At 32.4% G+C, this 24,811-nt stretch overlaps 1 non-coding gene across 1 annotated transcript; it reads right to left on the minus strand.

Moving 5' to 3' along the window:
* Nucleotides 1-24,423: 24,423 nt before the first annotated feature.
* On the minus strand, nt 24,424-24,530 carry LOC144566941 (small nucleolar RNA R71). Its single transcript, XR_013515315.1, has one exon. It is a non-coding gene; the product is annotated as a small nucleolar RNA R71 (small nucleolar RNA).
* Nucleotides 24,531-24,811: the final 281 nt, after the last annotated feature.

Consider the following 24,811-nt stretch of genomic DNA (forward strand, 5'->3'; position numbering starts at 1 on the left):
AGCAACACCTTTGACCAATATATATATATATATATATAGGCTGTGGCTAAATTGCTGCCGGCAGCATTTCAACCGGAGGTGCTGTCGGGGCTTTTTTTTATTTTCTGATGTCCAAACAACAAATCCAAACCGTTAGATGTTTAATCTATATTATAATCTACTTGGAGACCAAATTTTACATTTTTTGGAATTTTTTTACTATTTATTAAGCTGGTTTAAAAACTGCTGATTTCAATGCTGCAGAAATTTACTGAAATCAGCGGTTTTCAAACCAGCTTAATAAATAGTAAAAAAATTCCAAAAAATGTAAAATTTGGTCTCCAAGTAGATTATAATATAGATTAAACATCTAACGGTTTGAATTTGTTGTTTGGACATCATAAAATAAAAAATATGGTGATAGCACCTCCAGCTAAAATGCTGCCGGCAGCAAATTAGCCGGACCCTATATATATATAGAGAGAGATGGGCTACGGTGAGTTGCGAAGTAAAGCGACTATTTTACTTCACGCTCATATTTTGCGATTTTTAAGTTCAAAACGTCGATCCGAACCGTTCATCTTGTTCTCCATATTGAAATGTGCTTGGAGACCAAATTTTACATTTTTTTGGAATTTTTTACTATTTATTAAGCAATTTTGAAAGTCGCTGATCTGATGGTCCAGAAAATTTTACTGTTTTTACTGTTCACATCAAAACAGCAATTTAAAAAAAATGCAAAATAAATAGTAAAAAAATTCCAAAAAAAATGTAAAATTTGGTCTCCAAGCACATTTCAATATGGATTAAACATCTAACGGTTCGGATCAGTCGTTTGGACTTTCAAAATAAAAATACGGCGTGAAGTAGAAACACGTTTTACTTTGCAACTCACCGTAGCCCAGCTCATATATATATATATATATAGAGAGAGAGAGAGAGAGAGATGGGCTATGGTGCATTGCAATGCATAGGCCATGGTGTGCATTGGACCATAAATCACCGATTCAAAGTCCAAATGACCGATCCAAACCGTTCATCTTGTTCTCCATATTAATATGTGCTTGGAGACCAAATTTTACATTTTTTGGAATTTTTTTACTATTTATTAAGCCACTTTGAAAATCGCTGATCCAACGGTGACTGTTTGGAACAGTAAAATCAGAAGCCACCGTTGGATCAGCAATTTTCAAAGTGGCTTAATATATAGTAAAAAAATTCCAAAAAATGTAAAATTTGATCTCCAAGCACATATTAATATGGAGAACAAGATGAACGGTTTGGATCCGTCATTTGAACTTTGAATCGGTGATTTATGATCCAATGCACACCATGGCCTATGCATTGCAATGCACCATAGCCCATCTATATATATATATATATATATATATATATATTATCTATCATTAATTGGTTCAGACAGGATTAGATTGGATTTGAATTATGAAGGACTTGTCAAATTTTGAAACTTCAGTAAAGTAGCATGCACCTAATCCGTAAAAAATATACATATTTCTTTAGGTAACTTTCAATTACACTCGAGGTATATTTTACGATTTATGGTCTAATAATAATGATATATAGTGTTATATAATAAATCTTGAACTTAAATTTTATTTGAGATTGGACTGAAATTTAAATGGCAAGAAATTTATGATCAGAAAAAGGAGAAAAAACAATGTATTTTTAAGCAATCATTTTTCATCATTGTCCCTTATTTTTTTCCCTTAATTTTGGTTTCATTATCCAAAAGTTAAAATGGAAAGCAATACATCAATATGGTTGACATTTTTAAATTCTATCTACATGAAGAACTGTCACACCCTGGGGCAACCCGCCACGTATTTCTACGTAAGGCGTATGCACATCACATACATTATCAATAAAGAGATGAATGAAGCCACATTTATTTCAATATCAAACGAGTTAAACAAACGATCATGGCGGACATGGCTAGTAACACAAGCACTGCCATGCCTGCTCAATGTATCAATTATTGAATGAAAAACAAAACTAAACAACATGTGGCAATTTATTAATCATAAGCCTTCCCGCTTAGTCTCTCTCTTGTCCTTGCTCGAATCCTTCTGCTTCATTACCTGGAACCCACATAAAAGTGGAACGGGTGAGAGATCGAACCTTCTCTCAGTGCGGGATTCAGTTCCAGCCTAAAACTTATAAAACATTTACTTATATTCACAAATATGAAAATACATAAATAAAATGCTTATGCTTCTTCCAATGCAATGCATATCCTATTGTTACTTCATTCATTTACTTTCATTTATTTAAAGAAAAATCCGTTAATCTTGTTCGTTTGCCTCACTAGGCGGTGAATTCATATGCCGCTAGGTCTTGGCGTGATAGGATCGCTTCCGCCTACAATCACGTCCGTGAAAGGACCGCTTGCGCCTACGATCACGTCCGTGAAGGGACCGCGTCAGCCTACAATCACATCTGTGACAGGACCGCTTTCGCGTATAGTCACGTTAACGAGGGGTCCAGTCGAAACTAAACCCAATGTATACATCCCAATATGCAAGCATATTGGCCCCTGTTCAATTACCACATTCATTCTTTTTCAAAAACACATTTATTCAATCACACAGTTCATGCCATGCTCAACACATCCTATCCATGCAAGTCCATTGGTCAATATATTAATCATATTATTTCATGCAAGTTATTTGTGTCTACTCAAGTCATACGAATGGTTCGACAACAACATGCATAAATCCGACTAATGCAATAATAATAAATAGTTTAATGACAATAGGAAAGTAAAATAGTTTTATAAAGTCTAGGAAACCCGCAGCTGTTGTCGTAGTAAATTCTTGATCATTATCTACGTCTCTTTGTTCCTCAAAAGTCGAACCTAATAAATAAACATACCCCTTATTAACACTGTTTGATTTAACGCTTTCTCATTTATGTTAAGGTTCATTAGTACTACTTATTATAGTTACATGTTAACTCCTACGTTTAAATCAATTTACTAGTTTGGTATTGTAGACAAATAAATAAATAAAAGAAAGTACGAAGCATCAAGCAAATTCGAAGAATAAACAAATCAATCAGAGAAGAAAAGAAGAAAAATATATCCGAAGCTTAATTTACTTAATTTAATATGTGAAGGATCAAATTAAGTACAAATATATATTAAAGAGGTAAATTAGAAATTTTAATTTAGTTACATGTCACTATATTCCTAATTACTAACTTTAGTCAATTTAATCATTTAATATTTATAGAGAGTTTAATTCGGTTAAGACTAACCAGACAAACGAGAAGAAAATAAATCCGATATTTTCTTGAAGAATATATATATAATTCAAAGCTTAGCTCTTAAATTATATGTTGGAAATGGTAGTCTAGAATAAAATAAGAGAGTACGAAATCAATGATAAAATCTTTTAGTTTGCTTTTATTCTATTACAATAAATAACCAGGAAATTCTACACTTTATATTCTGATATTTAATTTTAATCTAGGAAGATAACAGTATGCAAATAAGGAAATTGAATCTTTAATAAAATAATCCATAAACTTTATATGTAGTTCATAATTCAAAAGCATAAACAAAATAAACGAAACAAAATTAAAAGAATAAGTAGAATTAATATAATAAAAATACTTCTCATTACCATTAATTTAATTAGTTCTAACAATTTAAACTACACTGCGTATAATTTATATTTATCATTCGAGTTAGGATTAATTAAATCACTACTCAAATTAACTAAAACATTTGAATCTAATTAGTAGTCTTGATTTACCTAATGAGCTTGGAGAAAAGACAGTGGTGGGTTGTGTATAATGGTGCAGCTCTTGGTGGCAATGAATGGAGTGGAACGACATACAGAACTGCGGTGGCTGCCGGGACATCAATGGTGCGCCCTAGATTGTACATGGAACGGCTGCTGCCTTGATTTGAAGTGGCTGCCGTAATTACCCCTTTTTTTGTGCTCTCTTCTTGTCTTATTTATTTTCATTGAGTTTTAGTTTTTCCTCTCAACAGAGATAGCCTTTGCCCTTTTTAATGGACTTGATTAGGTCGGTTAGGGATTGTTTCCATTTAATGAGATTTAAAAGTGATTTAATACATTAAATTGCTTATCAAAATGTGCTCAGATTCTGTATAAAACTTTTTAATGCAATTCCATAATTAAATAACACAAGAAAGGAAACACAAAAACGCTCACTTAAATGAGCAATTAAATTTAATTTTCAAGAAAGGAAATGATAGATATAAATTTCACGGCCAATAGGGGTGGTTCAATACAATTAAATGAGCAACTTAATGACAACTTTATTTCCATATCTTTTTGTCTTTTAATTTAATCCTCCATATCTATTTCCGTTAGAAAAAAACTTAAAAAGAATAAACATAAATTATGTCATAAAAGTTAAAACTTATATTATGAAAAAGTCTTGTAAATATAGTTATAAAAGCTGTAGGTCTCATAATTATTTTTCATATAATTATTTATTTATTACTTTCAATATCATTTGTATCTTAGGTTTTATATATAAAGTTTAAACATTATTCGCCAGCTTTTAGATTTATCAATAAATAATAATAAATAAATAAAAATTAACTTGACGGAATATTACAAGAACTAATCTTTCCTTTAAGTCTAGTGCATGGCAAAGGTACATGATCTTTGATATGAAAGATCATAAATTCAAAACTTGAATGGGATAAATCTTTTACTTTAATAACATGAGTATGAAATTGGAGGCTCATTTGACCTTCATCTTTCTTTCACAAAAAAAAAAAAAACAATGTATCTAAAATGGGTTAATAAAAGCTTCTCTGACCTTGGATAGATTCTTGGAGAGATCCCCATTTTACATTTAAAAACATAATTAAATTGCACCATTTATTTTTTATATTTATTTTTTTCTTACAAAAAAAAATTACCAACAAAACAAATTAAGGAATAAAAGGAAACAGTTGTAAGGTCATCCGTTGAATAAAATAACAAATCAGTAATATAAAATTTATTATATATTGCTCATTATATTCCAGTCCAAAATATAGTCATGATGCATCTGTTGCTTGTAAGACCTCACAATTATTCACATTAATTGGATGATCATGACTAATATTCAAGGTATTTTATTTTTTTCAGAATTGAGAAATTAGAAGACAACCTCAAGTTGCTTGTAAGACTTCACAATTATTCACGTTAATCGGAGATTCTACTAAATTTATGATTAAAAACATACTATTGAAGGTTCTAGGAAAAAGTCAACTTCTTAATTTAGATACATGAGCCATTTAAAATTCATATACATTATCAATTGAATTCAAAATTTTGTACTCATTGTGTTATGAAGAAGGAAGGAAATTAAGGGGTTGAAGTACGTAGCTAGCGTACCATGTCATGTGTAGACTTAAAATTTCTCTTGGACCCAAGTTCCAAAAAAGTTACTAAGTTTCCTTCACTGCATGTTTTCTGCATGCAGATTTTTTATAAGATAATTATAGTATGCATTTAAATTTTAATGATGAATTTAAAGAGAAGGCATGTAGAAGTATCCCATTGTTTGAAAGGGCTTAAATTGCACACAATGTAAGAAATATATAGCTTGTCAAAGAAGAAATTTTAGGAGGATATAGTAATCAGTTTATCATTATCTTTAATTTCTTAATTTGAGTTCTTAAGGGTTCTTTAGATTTCTTAGCTCTTTAATTCCACCGAGCAACTTCTTTTTAGTCCGAATTAAGTTTTGTTTATTTAATTTGTCGGGATCAAGCTTCCTAAGCACTTTTTGTCCGAATTCTTAAAACACCAATTCTATTAAATTAAGCCTCCTTAGTACCTTTTGTTATCTCTTTAACACATTTTTCTAAATCCGACTCTACCAAATAAGTGTTTCTTAGCTCCACTTAAAATTTAAACTCACCCGTTGTACCGAACAGCCCCCATAATAAAGAACAATTCAAAAGGAAAAAAGAAGAAGATATATAAGCCCCGCACATGCAACAATAGAAAATCATTGTAATTTATTCGTTAATAAATTAAACTGAGACGGCAATTTTCAGTATATATATGATATATGCAATTTTCATCATTTATACGCGTCGGTTGTGGCAAAACAATATAAACTAATTAGCTGGAATCTTTAGCAGCAGTGTTTTTTTAGTGCTTTTGAGCCGAAAGAAAACAGAGATAAGGATGGAGAGAGAGAGCACAAATATTTATTTTGACTAATTAAAGCATTGACAATCCAAATTGTGTTGTTAGATCACATCAGAAGTTAACTTCCCCAAGTAATCAATGTACGTAGTTATGATTAGTAAAATTAAAAAGAAAATTGTTGGTTCATGCATGCATGATTGTGAATACGTATATATGCCGTAGGTTCCGTGAAGGTACGAAAATTCTTTGGATCAATTTCCATTTGAGGTTGCTTAAGAGACAAATACATAATGCTTCTTCTTAAAGCTAATGAGGCGACTTTAACAAAAATAACTTAAAAATTCCAATTTAAGTAACTTACACACCCACTGGCATCTACCAATTAATTAACTGGCATCTACCAATTAATTAATAACTGATATATATATAGTAATAAGTTTCAATAATGGACAGTCAGGGGACAAAAAAAATGTTCAGATGATGTATTTATAGATATCATCGATCATTGTTCTAATTGAACTGAACTGTTTTATGGTAAATCATTTAAATTAGCTGAATACTTAAGTCATTTAACTGAATTATGACTTCATTATGTAAAATTCATATTGTTTGATAATCAAGCTGTTATGAAACTTACAGATATAAATATACATAAAGAAAACTTAAATCATGCACACAGAGAATAACACACTCCCAAGAACTCCCTTTCCACCCTGATTTATTTATCAATTGAATTAAGCATTACAATGATTTTTCTTTATCTTGTTCTATATCTTTCTGCTGTTACAATACAGCCTCTCTTATATAATTACAAATAGATCTTCTTCCTTTTTATTTTTTATATTTTCTATATTTAACATATATTTCTATCTATACAAAATAAGAAATAACTTAAGCCATCTAAGTAAAGAAATCAAGAAGTATCGCCTCCTCCATGAGCCTTCTCCATGAGTCATGACAGAATCCTTCATGAGTCATGGCCGAATCCTTCATGGATCATGAGCTGGCTAGATTCACCTCCACTAGTTGCCTTCTTTGTTTTATCATTCCTTCTTTGATTAGATTTATTCTGATTCTATGACGTGTCAGAATGCTAATTTTAACAATTACACATGTTTCTTTTGATTAAAATAGAAAATATGAAAACCTATACATTGAGCTACTTGTAAAATCATCTAATTTGCTATGTCAGAAAATAACAGATATGTAAAGCCAGAGAATGCGAATTGGTCTATTTGTGCCCGATTGGTAAGTGGGCCTTCCGATTTTCTTCTATGAGAATGTAGACACAGCAGTAATTTTTCGAGTTGCATGGCTGACAGAGTACGCCGTATTGAGTCCTTCCTTGAGGATGAAACATCTTCTTCTTTCCAAAATCGACGCCACCCAAAGGAATGCACAGCCGAGAGTCATTGAATCAAACCGGACCAAGACAGACACCACTTAGAGAGGAGGAAGAGAAGGGCACTAAATCTAATCGGACTGGGACAATTACCACTCAGCCGAGAAGGCACTGAATCAAATCAGATCGGAAACTAAATCAACCGGTCCAGGACAATCACCACTCAGAGAGGTGGAAGAAGAAGGAGGGAAAGAAGAAGAGAGGAGGAAGGAGACAACTCTTTGCAATCTCGTCATCAGCAACAACCATAAAAATGCGTACCTTATTCATATATATAGTTATAGTAGATACTACGAGGGTGGAAACGAATACACAAAATCCTCAGTCGAACCCGAAAAATAGAGACGAACGGACGAGGCGTTAAGCTCCAACGCGATCGGTTAGAAATTAGGGACCGAGGGGAATATTAGTCTTTTGGCCGTTAAATGTGATGTTAAAATAGAAACACCATCGCCTCTGGGTGTTATTAGCCGTTAGCAAAATTGTATTACACAATCGGATGTGTATGAGTTGGCGTTTGCATGTCGTAGTTTGCCATCTGTTATTACTTTGAACCATTGGTGATTTTTTTTTATATATTTCATTATATATGCCCGTATTAGGGGCTAGCCTCCATTTATATATCGCAACATATATATGGGACTGTCTAATTTGCTGCCGGCAGTACTTCGGCGAGGTGATTACAGGGTCATATTAGCGTATTTGATGTTCAAACAACTAATCCAAACCGTTAGATGTTCAATCTATATAAAATCTACTTAGAGACCAAATTTTACATTTTTTGAAATTTTTTTACTATTTATTAAGCTGGTTTGAAAACTGCTGTTTTCAGTAAATTTCTGCAACATTAAAAACAACGATTTTCAAACAAACTTAATAAATAGTAAAAAAATTCCAAAAAATGTAAAATTTGGTCTCTAAGTAGATTTTATATAGATTGAACATTTAACGATTTGGATTTGTTGTTTGAACATCACATAATAAAATATAGCCCTGTAAGCACCTCGGTCGAAGTGCTTCCGGTAGCAAATTAGCCAGACTATATATATATATATATATATGAGTAGGGTTAAAATACACCATTGGGTTTTGTGCCCCAACCATATATATATATATATATATATATATATGAGTAGGGTTAAAATACACCATTGGGTTTTGTGCCCCAACCATACCCCACGTCTCTATCACCGTTTACAAAGTTCAAATAGTCGATCCAAACCGTTCATATTGTTCTACATATTAAAATGTGCTTAGAGACCAAATTTTACATTTTTTGGAATTTGTTTACTATTTATTTAGATAGGTACAAAATCACTATTTTTGGATGGTCCAGATGCACTGATTTTATACCTATCTAAATAAATAGTAAAAAAATTCCAAAAAATGTAAAATTTGGTCTCTAAGTACATTTTAATATGTAGAACAAGATGAACGGTTTGGATCGTCTGTTTGAACTTTATAATATATTTTGCGAAGTAAAGCGACTATTTTACTTCACGCTCATATTTTGCGATTTTAAATTTCAAAATATCGATCCGAACCGCTCAACATGATCTCCATATTGAAATGTGTGGAGACTAAATTTTATATTTTTTGGAATTTTTTTACTATTTATTAAGCCACTTTGAAAATCACTGATCGAGCGGTCCAAATTTTTTTACTGTTTTTTACTGTTCAATCGGATTTTCAGATTTTCAAAGTGGCTTAATAAATAGTAAAAAAATTCCAAAAAATATAAAATTTAGTTTCCAAGCATATTTTAATATAGATTAAACATCTAACGGTTTGGATCGGCTATTTGAACTTTGAAAATAAAGATATTGTGTGAAGTAAAAATGTATTTTACTTCACAACTCACCGTAGCCTTACTCTCTCTCTCTTTATATATATATATATATATATATATATTGCTATATATATATAACACCAAATCAAATACAATTAACATGCAACAAATTAAGCAAGATAATATAGAAGACCAACACACACACACATATATAGAACAATGCATCCAGCACTAAATTAACCAACATAATTAATTTGTAGCACTAAATTAATCCAAATACCATCATTAATTAACCTATATGTTCTGTTGCAATAAATTAGAACCACCCCCAAGACATACCAGATCAATCACACACCGGTCCCCTCCACCTGTATGACTAAACTAAAGCCAGCAATGGATCTTTCAAAAATGACACCCCCACTAGTTGTACTTAGACCAAAAAACCACCAGCATTGTACTTATATCAGTTAATAGCAAAACACAGCCATTAATTTAGTGCTTACACAAGATACATCACAATTACGTTACCTAAAGTTTTTAATTTTTCTCCTCAGAAAGTTGTAGTGGTAGAATATACTCCAACATGTATCAACACCACTGATCACAAATTGAAGCTAGTTCTTCGAGAGGATATGGATGCTGTGGTAGGTGAGACTGCATGATAGAAACAAATTGACATACTTGATGTGGAAATCGTTTTGCATAGTGACGGATGATGAAATGCATATTTTTCATCACATAGTATCCGCACTCCCAGTTGGATACTTACATGTGGATATATATAGGAATTGCTAGTTTTGCCGACAAGACTCCCAAAATTTGATAACTTGAAGGTTTTAATTGTTTCCATTTGTACATTTACTTTTTTACAAATGGAAAGTTGAATCATAAAGAGCTGCCCCAACCTGACAAGGCACACAATAGTACAACATGAGAATTGTGTAAGTATATATATATATATATATAGAGAGAGAGAGAGAGAGAGAGGGGCTAATGTGCTTTCGATAGCATATGGGCCGAAATACACACGGTCAAAATTTGAAATTTCAAAATCCAAAAAAGTCGATCTGAATCGTTCATCTTGTTCTCCATATTAATATGTGCTTGGAGACCAAATTTTACATTTTTCTGAATTTTTTTACTATTTATTAAGCCACTTTGAAAATCGTTGATCCAATGGTTTTACTGTTTTGTTAAGCCACCGTTGGATCAGCAATTTTCAAAGTGACTTAATAAATAGTAAAACAATTCAGAAAAATGTAAAATTTGGTCTTCAAGCACATATTAATATGGAGAACAAGATGAACGATTCAGATCGACTTTTTAAATTTTGAAATTTCAAATTTGGACCGTGTGTATTTTGGCCTATATGCTACCGAAAGCATATTAGCCTATTTCTCTCTCTCTCAATCTCTCTCTCTCTCTCTCTCTATATATATATATAGGACTTGGCTACAGTGCTATGGGTTGCATAGAGGCCTCCCATGCTACGGCTCTATATTCGAGTTTTCAAATCTTAACGGTCGATCCGAACCGTTCATCTTGTTCTCCATATTAATATGTGTTTGGAGACCAAATTTTATATTTTTTGGAAATTTTTTACTATTTTTTTAGATTTATTGAAAATCGTTGTTTTTAGACAAATCTGGACCATAAAAAACAGCGATATTCAATAAATCTAAAAAAATAGTAAAAAATTTCCAAAAAATGTAAAATTTGGTCTCCAAGCACATATTAATATGGAGAACAAGATGAACGGTTCGAATCGATCGTTAGGATTTTGAAAACTCGAATATTGAGCCGTAGCACGGGAGACCTCTATGCAACCCATAGCATATTAGTCAAATCCTATATATATATATATATATATAGAGAGAGAGAGAGAGAGAGAGTTAGGCTGGGGTGCTATGGATAGCATAGTGGCCTCTATGCTACGGCTCAATATTCGAGTTTTCAAAATTCAAACGGTCGATCCGAACCGTTCATCTTATTCTCCATATTAATATCTGCTTGGAGACCAAATTTTATAATTTTCTGAATTTTTTTACTATTTATTAAGCCACTTTGAAAATCGCTAATCCAACGGTTTTACTGTTTTGTGCAGCCACCGTTGGATCAACAATTTTGTAAAATACTTAATAAATAGTAAAAAAATTCAGAAAAATGTAAAATTTGGTCTCCAAGCAGATATTAATATGGAGAATAAGATGAACGGTTCGGATCGACCGTTTGGATTTTGAAAACTCGAATATTGAGCCGTAGCATAGAGGCCACTATGCTATCCATAGCACCCCAGCCTAATTCTATATATATATAATTACTTCTAAAAAAAAATATTAATTACCCTTTTGAACATCTCCATCAGTTCAAAAAAAGAATAGAGTTGGTATTGATCAAACTAATACTGACGGCATCACGGATGGTAAAGATCACCACATCGACACCATCTGTTTAATAGCTCAACCGATGTGAAAGATTCAATCAAAACCAACGGTTCGTTAAAAATAAACCGATGGCAAAGAGGTGGGCATCAACGCTATCGGTTTTTTGAACGCCAACCGATGGTACAAAGTTCAACATAATTACAACGCTGTCACTCGTGACGAGCGCTATTTATGCGGAAGCACATCCGATGGTAAATGAGCGATGGAAAAAATATTTTTTGTAGTAGCGTAATCATCTGCTTGAAAAAAAAACGAGACGAGATGGACTAGATAAACGAAAAGGGATGAAGGTAAGGCGAAGCAGAGCGACCAAACTACTGTTGCAACTCTCAAAACGGCAAATCTTGGATCGCCTTGCGGAGCTTACGAAGAGACCTGTTGGTTTACGAAGTACGCGCTAGATATTTAATTTCATCTATATTGATTTTTCTGGTTCAACAATAGACTGATAACTATTCAATAATATACGAGAATCTGATCCCTTTTCTATATGTTGATTATTAGTTGTACGTTCTTAATGAATTAACATTTGTGCATTACCAGATTGTTACCTGCCTGCATCTTATTGAGTCACAACATTATTTTTGTGTTGATAATTAATTATATATGAAGGTATGAAAATTAAATTATATACCTTCTTTTTGACGGTTGACTTATACTAAATTAATTTATAAATTTTGCATATAAATGTATCACTTGTGAAGTAGATCGGTTTCAACTAATTGTAACAGAATCTAGTGAATCTATTCATTTCAAAAAAAAAAATATACTCATGCATGATTTTTTATATAGTTTAAAGTAAAATGCTTTGGTACTATAAAGTTGACTTCTATACATAGTATGAAAATTTTATATAATTAATCTTTATTTACATTTGATCATAACTTGAAAGTTTAACTTTACCCCAAATATGTGCTATTTGTTTAGCTGTTTCTTTTTCCCAAAAAAAAATTACTGGTAGCTTTATATATTTTATGAACCTGAAAATTTCCTGATCAATAACCCTGTTGAACATTTATGTGGGCAAATTATAGAATGATTTGACTTCCTCGACTTAATTCGAATTTATTAGGTGGAAATAGATCTATGTACGGCAATGACGTCTCATCTGAATAATAATATATAGATGGAAATAGATGTATAGTAATGGGAATAAATCTGCTGCGATTCGAATTAGATGAAGCGTACTTTGAAATCCCTATTTTTTTAAATCTAATCTTTCAACTTTTTCTATTTACGCATGTCGAAAAAGCTAATTTGTCTTTGCACGCATCTCAAAACAAATCGACAGTTAAATTTGAAAAAGCAGAGATTTCAGAGTAGTGTTCGTCTATTTCGAATCGCAGCAGATTTATTCTCGTATAGTAATAGTACGATATACATGTACGGAACCCTATGGATTGTAGGCTATCAGCAAGGAGATTTGCACTTTTAAATTTATTTCCTTGGTTATAACTAATCGGAAGAATTTTTTAAATAGCTTGCATGATCGATAAACTCATAAACATAATTAATAGGATGATAGCAGTAGTAAGTTATGTGATTAATTATTTGAGTTGCATACAAATAAGACCTTAAATCGTGGATTGCCCAACACTGCATGATGTAATGTGTAATTAATTAATACCTTCCACCTCATTAGATCAAGCATGACTAAAATACTATATATTTGTCAGTACCTAGCCCAAGTGTGTCAGGTGGCGCCACCACCGGCCTCTTTCCACGAGTAAAATATTTTTCTACAATTGAGGGACACGGCCTTATACTTTGTAATTTAATTTTGTGAAATTCTTACAATAAATGTTCAACTCATTCTACGTCACATTGACAGTAGCTAAATTTGTAGTGGAATAGATGGGTTCAGGTGCTGTGGAGGCAAAAGAAAGGGACAACTGGTCGTCGGTACCAGTTAGAGAATAAAGTTTAATCTCTGAGCTAAATAGCTTGCAAAAAGACACGGAGTTGCTGATATACTCCAGGGCCATTTTGCTGTTTCAATTTTTATTTTGGGTCACTAGTACAGAATAGTTAATAAGTGACGGGTTGTAAATTGACATCAATGATCGATGGTTATGAGTCCGTCAGTGATCGATGGTACCATCGATGATGATAATGAACATTGGTAACAGTTGCAAACTATCAGTGATGAATCATAGTAGCACTTTTATTAATTATAGATGGATTGAAGTTGAATGTATGAAAGACATACTATTACTGGATGCAGCTTCTGCCATGATTCCCCAAAAAAAAAAAAATAGCTATTATTGGATATGTGGATATGGAGTTAATGAATTTATTAAACTCAAGATCTGGTGCAAACTGTCCAATTTGAGCTCCATTCAAGCACCAAATTCACTCCCATCTCAAATAGCCACTTGTTCTAGGCCCAATATTCTTTTAGCCCAATTTCTTTTATACTATGTCGAACGCAGCATTTTTTTTAAGCAAGGAACAGGTTGTATAGGGCCAGCAAAAAATGATCTTAACTCGTGGATCGATCGGGATCAGTCCGTAACTTGATCACTAGCAGCTCCTTTGTTACTGGCTCAAGCCGTTAACGAGTTAGTTCATTACTGTTTGGTTAACGAGCTATGTCGAACGAGTTAGTTCATACTGTTCGGTTAATGAGCTATGTCGAACACATCATTTCTTTTAAGCAAGGAATGGGTTGTATAGGGCCGGCAAAAAAAAGATAGTAGCTCATGGATTGATCGGAATCAGCCTGTGACTTGATCACTAGCAGCTCCTTCGTTAAGAGCCATTAACGAGTTATTTCATTACTGTTCGGTTCAGATTAAATGAGTCTGAACTGGGTCTAGTTAATTCTAAAGATGAAACATATATATCACCTCCATTGAGTTCATGTAGAGAAAAATTGTGTGCAACTTGCTTAAGTCACTACTGATATTAATCTCTTATAGTTTATCAAGTATATATTCTTCCGGATACTTCGAAAGTAATTAATGTGGAAGAAGAGTTGCGAGAGGGAGAAGAGAGCACCGGAGGGAAGAGGTGAATGGCACGGCGGAGAATGAGAGGAGGTCAGGGCCAGAGGGGTCGTACAATGGAGGAGAAGATGTGTTAGAGGAAGAGGGGAGAGGAGGAGAGGCAGCGGCCAAATGGAGATGTGAGAGGGGAGGTCAAAATGGACAAGGACTAATTAAAAGTCAAAGGAAAGTTGGGGAATTAGACAGGGGATCGGAATTAGGAGGGCTAAATAATTTCTCTAAATTTTAATTCAGTTAAATTTAATCAAAAAGAAGGAATTAACAGTTCATAGCAAGGGAAAATCGTTAAAGGTAGGTGAGTAAAAGATGGACGACTCGAATTTAATTATTCTTGTATGGGAACTAATCAACTCCAGTTTACTGCATCTACAGATCATCAAAATTTAATTAAGAAATACTTACACTACAAAAGTATGTAAATTAAACAACTGCCGAAGCATGTCCGATCATGGATTCTTCAGTTGCCTCTTGGTCTACCCTCGACTGACAAATCGGGCAAGTCTTGTGCAGTCGCAACCACCGGTCGATGCACATCTCATGGAACAAATGGGAACAAGATTCAATCTTCGCCACCATCTCACCTTGCTGCAACTGGCCCAGACACACAGCACAATCATTCCCCTCAGCCCTTCCGTCCCTTCGGTACATATACGTTACAAGAAAATAATCAATACTCGGATTGTATGCAACAATAGTGCGAGGCGGTTCCCACGCGCGGTTCAGGAGTAATCATTCTTTCTAAAATCATGCTTGATAGAGGTTCATTACTTGGTCGATGTCGATGACTATCCCGATACATACTTCTTGCAAGAGAGAAGAAAAATTATCATCGGAAATCCTCCGACAAACAGGATTACCAGCGCCTGCCTGGCTGATCTACTAAAATCATCTCGATATACGACAAATATGCAAATGAGCCAAATGATGCATGCCCAGCACCAAAACTTTTGAACTCCTGTCAAATATTCCACCATAATTTTTCTTTTCTTTTGCTGTATCTAGATATCTAATGTAGACGACACAATTGAGGCAGGGTACATGGGAAGTATGCATTCGTTGCAATGATTTTTGTTTCAGAACAGACACAGACCAGTTCAAGTACGAAGAAACGTACCACAGAATTAATTTTTTTTTTTTTTTTTTTAATGATTGGAAAGGTCAAAGATAAGTATGTCCTATTTGTTTAACTGATTCTTTTTTTTTTTTGTTTGACCAGCAAATTACAGGTTGTTTTATATATTTTATGAACCTACTGTCAATTTCCTGATAGATGTATGAGCAAATACATGTAGAAATTTGACTTAATTTGGAGAGTTCCAATTTATTAGGTGGAAAAAGATGTACGGCAATGACGTCTCATCTGTATATAAAATAATAAATATACATTTGGAAATATATGTATAATATGATCTGTACGGCTCACCGGTTATAGGCTATCAGAATTCAGAACGGAGACTTGAGTATTTTAATCTTGCTATGTTATTTTCGTACATCTACAATGTTTTGTTTTGAGAAAGAGTAAGGTAAAAACTTCTCATTGTTTCGGTACTCTAATCATAGCCCACATTCTTTTAAGTTCAAGTAGTCAAATCATGCCGTTCAAAATGATCTCCATATTGAGTAGGATTTTTTAACCGAAATTTTTATTTTCTGAAACTTTATATTATTTTTATTAGATAGATACAAAATCACTATTTTTCAAAAAATTCTAGGCTATCCAAAAACAAAGATTTAAATAGTGGGGTTAGTGATATTAATAAAAAAATATTTTTCATTCCTCTCAATTAGAGTAAATTTAAATATTAAATTAGTATTAAATAAATATAATATTAGATTAGATTAGTATATATAAAATATTAAATCAAATATTAAATGTAATTTAATATTAATTTAAATAATATATTAGTATTAAGTAAATATTATATCAAATTAGATTAATATTAAATAAATGTTAGATTAAATATAATATAACATTAAATGTAATATAATATTAGTTTAAATATTAGATTAGTATTAAATAAATATAATATCATATATGATTAGTATTAAATAAAATTTAGATTAAATATAATATAATATTAGTTTAAATATCAAATGTAATATAATATTAGTTTAAATGTTAAATGTAATATAATATTAGTTAAATATTAGATTAGTATTAAATATAATATTATATTAGATTAGTATTAAATAAAATATTAGTCTAAATACTAAATGTAATATAATATTACTTTAAATATTATATTTGTATTAAATAAATATAATATCAAATTAGATTAATATTAAATAAAATATTAGATTAAATATAATATAATATTAGTTTAAATATTCTATTAGTATTAAATAAATATAATATCAGATGAGATGAGATTAGTATTAAATAAAATATTATATTATATAATATTAGTTTAAATATTAAATATAATATAATATTAATTTAAATGTTAAATGTAATATAATATTAATTTAAATGTTAAATGTAATATAATATTAATTTAAATGTTAAATGTAATATAATATTAATTTAAATGTTAAATGTAATATAATATTTATTTAAATGTTAAATGTAATATAATATTTATTTAAATGTTAAATGTAATATAATATTTATTTAAATGTTAAATGTAATATAATATTACTTTAAAATTAGATCAGTATTAAATAAAATATTATATTAAAATAATATAATATTAGTTTAAATATTAGATTAGTATTAAAAATATTAATTAATTGTAATATAATATTAGTTTAAATATTAAATGCCATATAATTTTAGTGTAATAATTATTTTATTCATTTCCTTCATCGTTATTCCAAATACACAATTCAAACGACATTCTTACTAATCCGAATAGTTCAAAGTTAGTACTATTTTCAAAGCACTCGGATTAGCGCTATTTTGAACTAGTAACTCAAAAATCGCTATTCTTGCACTAATCACTTATACTTGCACAATCCAAACGTAAACAGATTCTAAGTTGGGGATGGGTCAGCAGTACCGGCTCTTTAAATTAGTTCGCGTAGTGGTTGTTATCTCTTCTTTGGACTTTGGTATCTTTTTTTATTCTTAGTCTAGTTTTACAACTTGGTTAACTCATTTAATAAAACCGGCAGCAATTGTTTTTTTTTTATTTAAAAAAAAAATAGATGAACGATAATACGATAAACACATGACCTCGCCTAGCTATCCGTTATATGTGGTCCGAGATTTAAAACAAAATTTGATGGCAAGCACAAATTTTTGAGTTTCAATTATTTACAAGGTCTAGGTAACAAACATGAACAAAAAGAAGTCTTTTTTGAAGTACATATATGTCAATTTCTAATTGTTATTCAATTTTTGGGCATGCTATATCTAGGGCCGACCCGGCATAGAACAGCGGGGGGCAGCCACCTCCCTTGGATTTCGAGTTTTAGTGGTGATTTATCGATACCGATCAACTTTATTCCCCTCTGGAAATTTTTTTGCCCCCCCTCTAAATATTTGATTTGTAATTCGGATTAAATTTAGTGTTAAAATCAAAATAAATTTTATGAATTATGATTGGTAATTAGAATTATAAGTTAAAGCATCAAAAATTACAAGTCAGAGAGCATTGAAAAATATAAGTCAAAGCATTGTTTTTTTTTTTTATCGAGTACCCAATTAGTTAATGGGTTTAAATCCGATAAGCTATTTAAACCCGATTTGATTTTTTTTGCCGCCCCTCCCTGATGAAAATCCTAGATCCGCCCCTGGCTATAGCATCCGTATGCCTGGGGCTTTGGATCAGACGGTCTCAAGTTGATAAGGAATTTGATCAATAATAGCCACTGATCATTCTAAATCAAATTATAAAGTAGCCTTGCAGTGGACCAAAAGTGGGTCCAGGTGCTGCGGAGGCAGAAGAAAGGAAGAACTGGTTCTTGGTACCAGTTAAGAGGATGTAGTTCAATCTCTGAGCCCGAGCATGCAAAAGCATGGTGTTGGTGCAGTCTGTGTATAGCTTTCTGGTATAATTGTGTGAGATGTTTAGTAGTACACTGTTACCAGTGCCTCAGTGTTGATGTTGCTGAGGATTTTTACTAGGTACCATTTTTACTAAAAAGAAAAGAGGAAGTTCCTCCAAATCAATAAGCCAAAACTCTTAAATAATTAACATAAAAGGAGCTTTGGTTCCTACTTACTCGTCAATAAAATAAATAAATAAATGCAAAACAAGAACCATGTCCAATTTGAGCTCCATTCAATAACTAAGTTCGAGCCCATCTCAAATAGCCACCTGTTCTAGGCCCAATATAATTTTAGCCCAATTTCTTTTAAGCCCATACTGTCCTTGGATCAAATTCGGATTAAATTCAATCCAATGTTCAATAAGGGAAGCAGAGGGATTTGATTGATATTGGATCAAATTCAGACCATTCAATTAATGCCAATTTTTTTTGTGTTTGTTTAGATTTAGAATGTGGTTTAAGTATTGAAGTTTTATAGTTTGCATCTTTATGTTTTATAGTATGTATAGTTTTAATTTATAGAATATAGATGCATATATAAATATTAATAATTGAAGAAAAAAATTATGAATTTTTTTCAAAAAAATTAAAATTAATTTTAATTTTGAAAAATAAAATTTGATTCAAACAAATTAATTTTGATGCAAAAAAATTAATTTTGTATAATTTCGGAATTATTTTGAAAAACTGCAAGTTTGAGAAGTAGTTCAATTTTAAAATGTTCTTAACTGTCATTAACGGTAAGTTAGAGAAGTACATAAAGTAGTCCTGCATCAAGTACAGTTAGTTTGGCAAGTTGTGCAAGTTGTAAGTATACAAAGTGGTCATGCTAAATGTTAGAAATTTAAAGTGTGCTTTTTATAAGATTTGTTATACAAGTTACAACATTGAATTAGTAATTTTATAGGATTGACGCAAGTTAAATGACAATTTTTTTGTAGACAAACTGTGAACAATAAGCCGTGGACAATTAGACGCTTTATAATAAAGGGGTTACTTGAGATATATTGAGATCCCGACAGCACTATCTTCAAGCTTATTTTATTCACATTTGGTCGAGAATTTCACACCATGTTCAACAAAGTCATGTCCTTTTTTATACAAAATATATTTTGTTAAATTTAAAACGCATAACCTTTTTGATTTCACAAGTTACTTTTACAAAGATTTGTTCCTTTCATACTTGTATCCTTCACGCACGATACCTTTCATAAAGAATAATTGCTGTTACATGTTAGAAGTTTAGCATAAAACCTTGGCAAATTGTGGTATTTCCTTTGAGGAGGGTTCAAATGCCTCCATGTTTTTGTGCCTCCATCTCTCTCCATCATTTTCAAAGTTCAAACAGTCGATCCGAACCGCTCAACCTAATCTCCATACTAAAATATGTTTGGAGACCAAATTTTATATTTTTAGGAATTTTTTTACTATTTTCTTAGATAGGTACAAAATCAGTAAATCTGAACCATCTAAAAACAGTATTTTTGTACCTATCTAAAAAAATAGTAAAAAAATTCCTAAAAATATAAAATTTGGTCTCCAAACATATTTTAGTATGGAGGTTAGGTTGAGCGGTTCGGATCGACTGTTTGAACTTTGAAAATAATAGAGAGAGATGGAGGCATGATGGAGGCACAAAAACATGGAGGCATTTGAACTCTCCTCATTTCCTTTTCACATCCCCTCAAAAGTAGTTGCCTCTAACCAGTATACCTTAAAAGGAATTAATTTTGCACGAAGAACTTGGAAAATTTGACTTTGATTCTAAGCTAGACATTAGCCAACACGGTAAGACCCAGAGAAAAGAAAAAATAGAAACAAATTTTTAGATGGTAAAGTGCAAGAGCTGAATTAAAGATATATTAAAGGTTTAAACGTAAAAGATATAATGTGTGTCTATTGAGATTTCAACTCAAGTTTTCATGATTATAAAGTAAAATTTAAACTGCTAAATTAGAAGTACGTATATTTAATATTTGATGAGAAGGATATACTATATGAAATCTTTAAAAAAAAAATCAATATATATAATAAAAAAGGTTAGAACTGTGAAAGTGGTTAAACATCTCTGACATGAATGTAGATCAGCCCACACCAAGACTGATTCCAGGATGTGTGTGTAAAAAGCATCTAGACATAATCCTTCGGCTGATTTATTATGTCGGAGCACGTGTTTTATTTTGTCAGATAATATGTAATTTTCGTTGGAATTTCGGTGCATAAAAGGAAGTTTGTGCCTATCGTTTTCATTACTTTATTAAAAGTAACGGTTCGTTAACCGTCACAACTCACAACCTCATGTGTCTAAACAAGTACAATTGTAAAGGAAGGCTAAAGGATTGGGATAAGGAAGGAACTAGCCTATTGGATCCTGCAATTTCGAATGTAGGATAGAAAATAGGGAAGTAGAATGTGGACCTACGGGTCATGTAAGAAACCAAAAAAAAAGTACAATTGTAAAGGAATAATTAGTGATTTTGATCTCAAAATAGAGGTATTCTTTTTTAGCATAAATTGAGGGCCAAAGCTTTTCACATCACCTCAAGTGTTTTTTCTTATTGTGTTTTTTTTTTTTTTTTTTTTTTTGGTATATTTTGAGACGAAGGTAAATTACAGCGATCCAGGGATCTTTAAGTATGACGGAATTGTACCCTTTTCAATAATTTATGTGGGTTATTGTTTTTTTTCTTTTCCTTTTGTGGTATCAGAAATATATTTGGTGATTTGTGTACAAAGAGACGGAATAAAAAAAAAAAATTAAAACTGAGGGGCTGGATAAACAAATGTTGTGTAATTTCTTCAAGGACGACAAATAGTATTAAATTTTTGTAAAAAATAAAAAAATTAAGGGGCAAAAACTTCCTCCTTTTAAAACATAATTAATTCAGTGAATCAGTATCAATAAGTTAGGTCTGTTGGGGCTACCAATTAATTAAGACTTTCAACCCTCTGCTTTTGTCAGGACTCCTTAACCTCTTATGTTAACCTAGTTGCTCAAGTCAGATAATAATAATTTTATATTCTAAAACATTATCAACAATCAAATCAAGGAGAGAAGAATCTTCCACAAACGAAGTCAAAATTCTCATGCCACAATTGTTTTTTCTGTGGCAATTGGCAAAAGCTTAAAATAAGTGGATTTGCTTTTCACAACTTTTATCAAGAATATATAACAAGTTATTGATTTAATACAAAAAAATATATTTGATTAATATAAGAGATCGTAGATTTGAAATTTGAATAAAATATATCTTATAAATACTTAACAATTACATAATTTGAATTTCAACTTCTCATATTAAAAAAAGAAGACAGAAAAGCTAGTCAAGGCAGAATCCGTTTTCTGATCATGCGTTTTCACATGATTAAGGATATAGTAATGATGAACAAATCTAGCCATTTTAACTATAATATAAAATTTGAAGGATAATTTAGCAAGAAAAAAAGAAAAGGATAAATCTAAAAGTATGAAAAGTGCTAATTCTGCAGGCGGCATTTTGTCTAGATTTTATCCAAGATTCAACTCCACAATTTTAGTTGCAATATTTACTCTGTTAACATTTTTATCAATAATTTAAGTTCTAAAAATTTTATGGAAACAAAATTTACATTCGTTTTCATTTGACTAGGTTCAAAGATTTTATAAATAATTGATAAGCCTAAATTTCATATATATTTTTGGTAGAATTTGGTCTCTAAAACTATCCCCTTTTTATTAGTTTAAAGTCGTTTTGTTTAGATATCGCACCAAGTTCGAGATACTGCTATATTTTAATATGTTTTCAGGTATTAGAAGCAAAGGGGAACAATTTGGAGCAAGCCCGGACGCGATCGGAACCTAGACGACATGAAGAGGCAAGAATCAGAGGAAAATTGCGACCCGCAATCTCTTAAATTTCGACCTGGAATTCCAGAAATACTTGGAGCAACTCACTGCCATAATTCTGCACTGAAATTGCGACCCGCAATTTCCAAAATTGCGACCCGCAATTTCTGCACAGTCTCTGATTTTTGAGTTGTTATGGGCCCAGAACGATATGTATAGCCCATCTCTCCCTCCCCAAAGGGGGAGGCCGCCATTTTCACACCACACAACAGCTGGGAACGACTCAAGAAGCTAGGTTTTCAGATCTAGGGCGATTTGGAGAGGAAAAGCTTGAGGGAGAAGAGATTTGTGCTTGGATTTGTATTCTCTACTCTATTTTCCTTTCTTTAGGCTTTGGTAACAACTTATTTGTCCCCTTTGTAACTGTTTATGCCCCTATGAGAGGCTAATCTCCTCTCTAGGGGCGATGGCATGTAAAACTCGAAACTAGGTGCACTCTATTTTACTCGATTTGTGGTTTTTATTGACTATTAGCAATTTACTCTTTTAATGCTTGATTTATACATGGATTGGGTGGTTTCACCTTACTCCTCCGATACATGAATTTAGGGATTTATCCAATGAGTAAAGAATAGGTAATTAGGACGAAGTACTTAACCGAGAAGTCCTAAGTATCCTAAAAGTACGATAATAGCCCGCGAAGTACTTAACCGTGAAGTGTACGCTATTATCAATGACTAAAAATCACTTGTGTTAACTCCCCGATCAAAAAGAGTAAAGAATAGGTTATTAGGATGAAGTACTTAACCGAGAAGTCCGAAGTAACCTAAAGGTAAGATAATAGCCCGCGAAGTACTTAACCGTGAAGTGTACGCTATTATCACCTTAAACAGGATGCCCACGTATGCTTTAGAGACATGAATCGAGTAGATTGAGACCCTAGCGGATAGGAATGCCAAAGCCCCTAGAACTCCTACACTTGAATCAGACCCCAGACATTTATTATTTGCTCCTTTCAATTTAATTAGATTTAAAAACCAACCCAAACTCCGGTAGTCTAGCTTAGTGAATTGGCGAGAACCAGTACTTTACGAGTTGTCCCTGTGGATTCGACACCCGAACTACTACTTGACAAGGTTGTATGCTTGCAACCAAATTAGGTGTATTAGGGTTCATAAATAGCTATAGAAAAATACTCATCAAGCTTTTGGCGTCGTTGCCGGGGACAACGGTAAATATTGGTTGTAGCTTTAGTAATTAAGACTAGACATTTTTTTTTTATTCTATATTTTTTATTTCATTGTGTCACCTTCTTTTTCTCTTGCAGGATTCACTCTGGCCGATAATCTCAATCTTATTGTCTACCAAAGGAAAAGACTACGAGGAACTAGAAGGGTGACTTCCCCTACCCCAATCACACCTCAGCAACCAGCTTTCGAGGAGCCGAGAATGGCGGGGAATGTTGACAACCGTCCGCTTCGGGACTTCTCGGCACCTAAAGCCACAGAAGTTCGAATGGGTTACACAGTACCCAACGTAGCCGCAAATGACTTTGAGCTCAAACCGGCCCTGATAAACATGGTTTCTCAGAACCAATTCTCCGGTCTAGCACATGAAGATCCGAACCAACATTTAGCGACTTTTGAAGAAATTTGCAATACTCTTAAGATGAATGGTGTTTCTAATGATGCAATCAAACTTAGGGTTTTTCCATTTTCACTTAGAGATAAAGCAAAAAATTGGTTGAGGTCTTTAGCACCCACAATAGTCGCCACATGGCCCCAAATGTCTACTTTATTTCTCTCTAAGTACTTCCCTCCCTCCAAAACAGCTGCTTTGAGAAATCAAATTACAAATTTTAAACAAAGGGAGGGAGAGTCGCTTAGTGAGGCATGGGATAGATATCAGGAACTTTTGCGTCTATGCCCTCACCATGGTCTTGAGCAATGGCTTATTTTGCAAACTTTTTACGAAGGGTCAACATATAACACTAGGATGAATATTGATGCAGCAGCAGGTGGGAGTTTGATGAATAGGAGCCAAACAGACGCATTCAATCTCATCGAAGAGATGGCTCTCAACCAACTCCAATGGTCATCTGAGAGGGGAACTATCCGAGCACCGGGCCGATATGAAACTGATGCCTTAACTAAGCTTGGTGCGCAAATGGATGCAATGCAAAGGAAGTTCGATCAAATGAATGTCTCTGCGGTAAGTCAAT

The sequence above is a fragment of the Carex rostrata genome, chromosome 15 (assembly GCF_964058835.1).
Source record: "Carex rostrata chromosome 15, lpCarRost1.2, whole genome shotgun sequence".
NCBI classification, from domain to species: Eukaryota; Viridiplantae; Streptophyta; class Magnoliopsida; order Poales; family Cyperaceae; genus Carex; species Carex rostrata.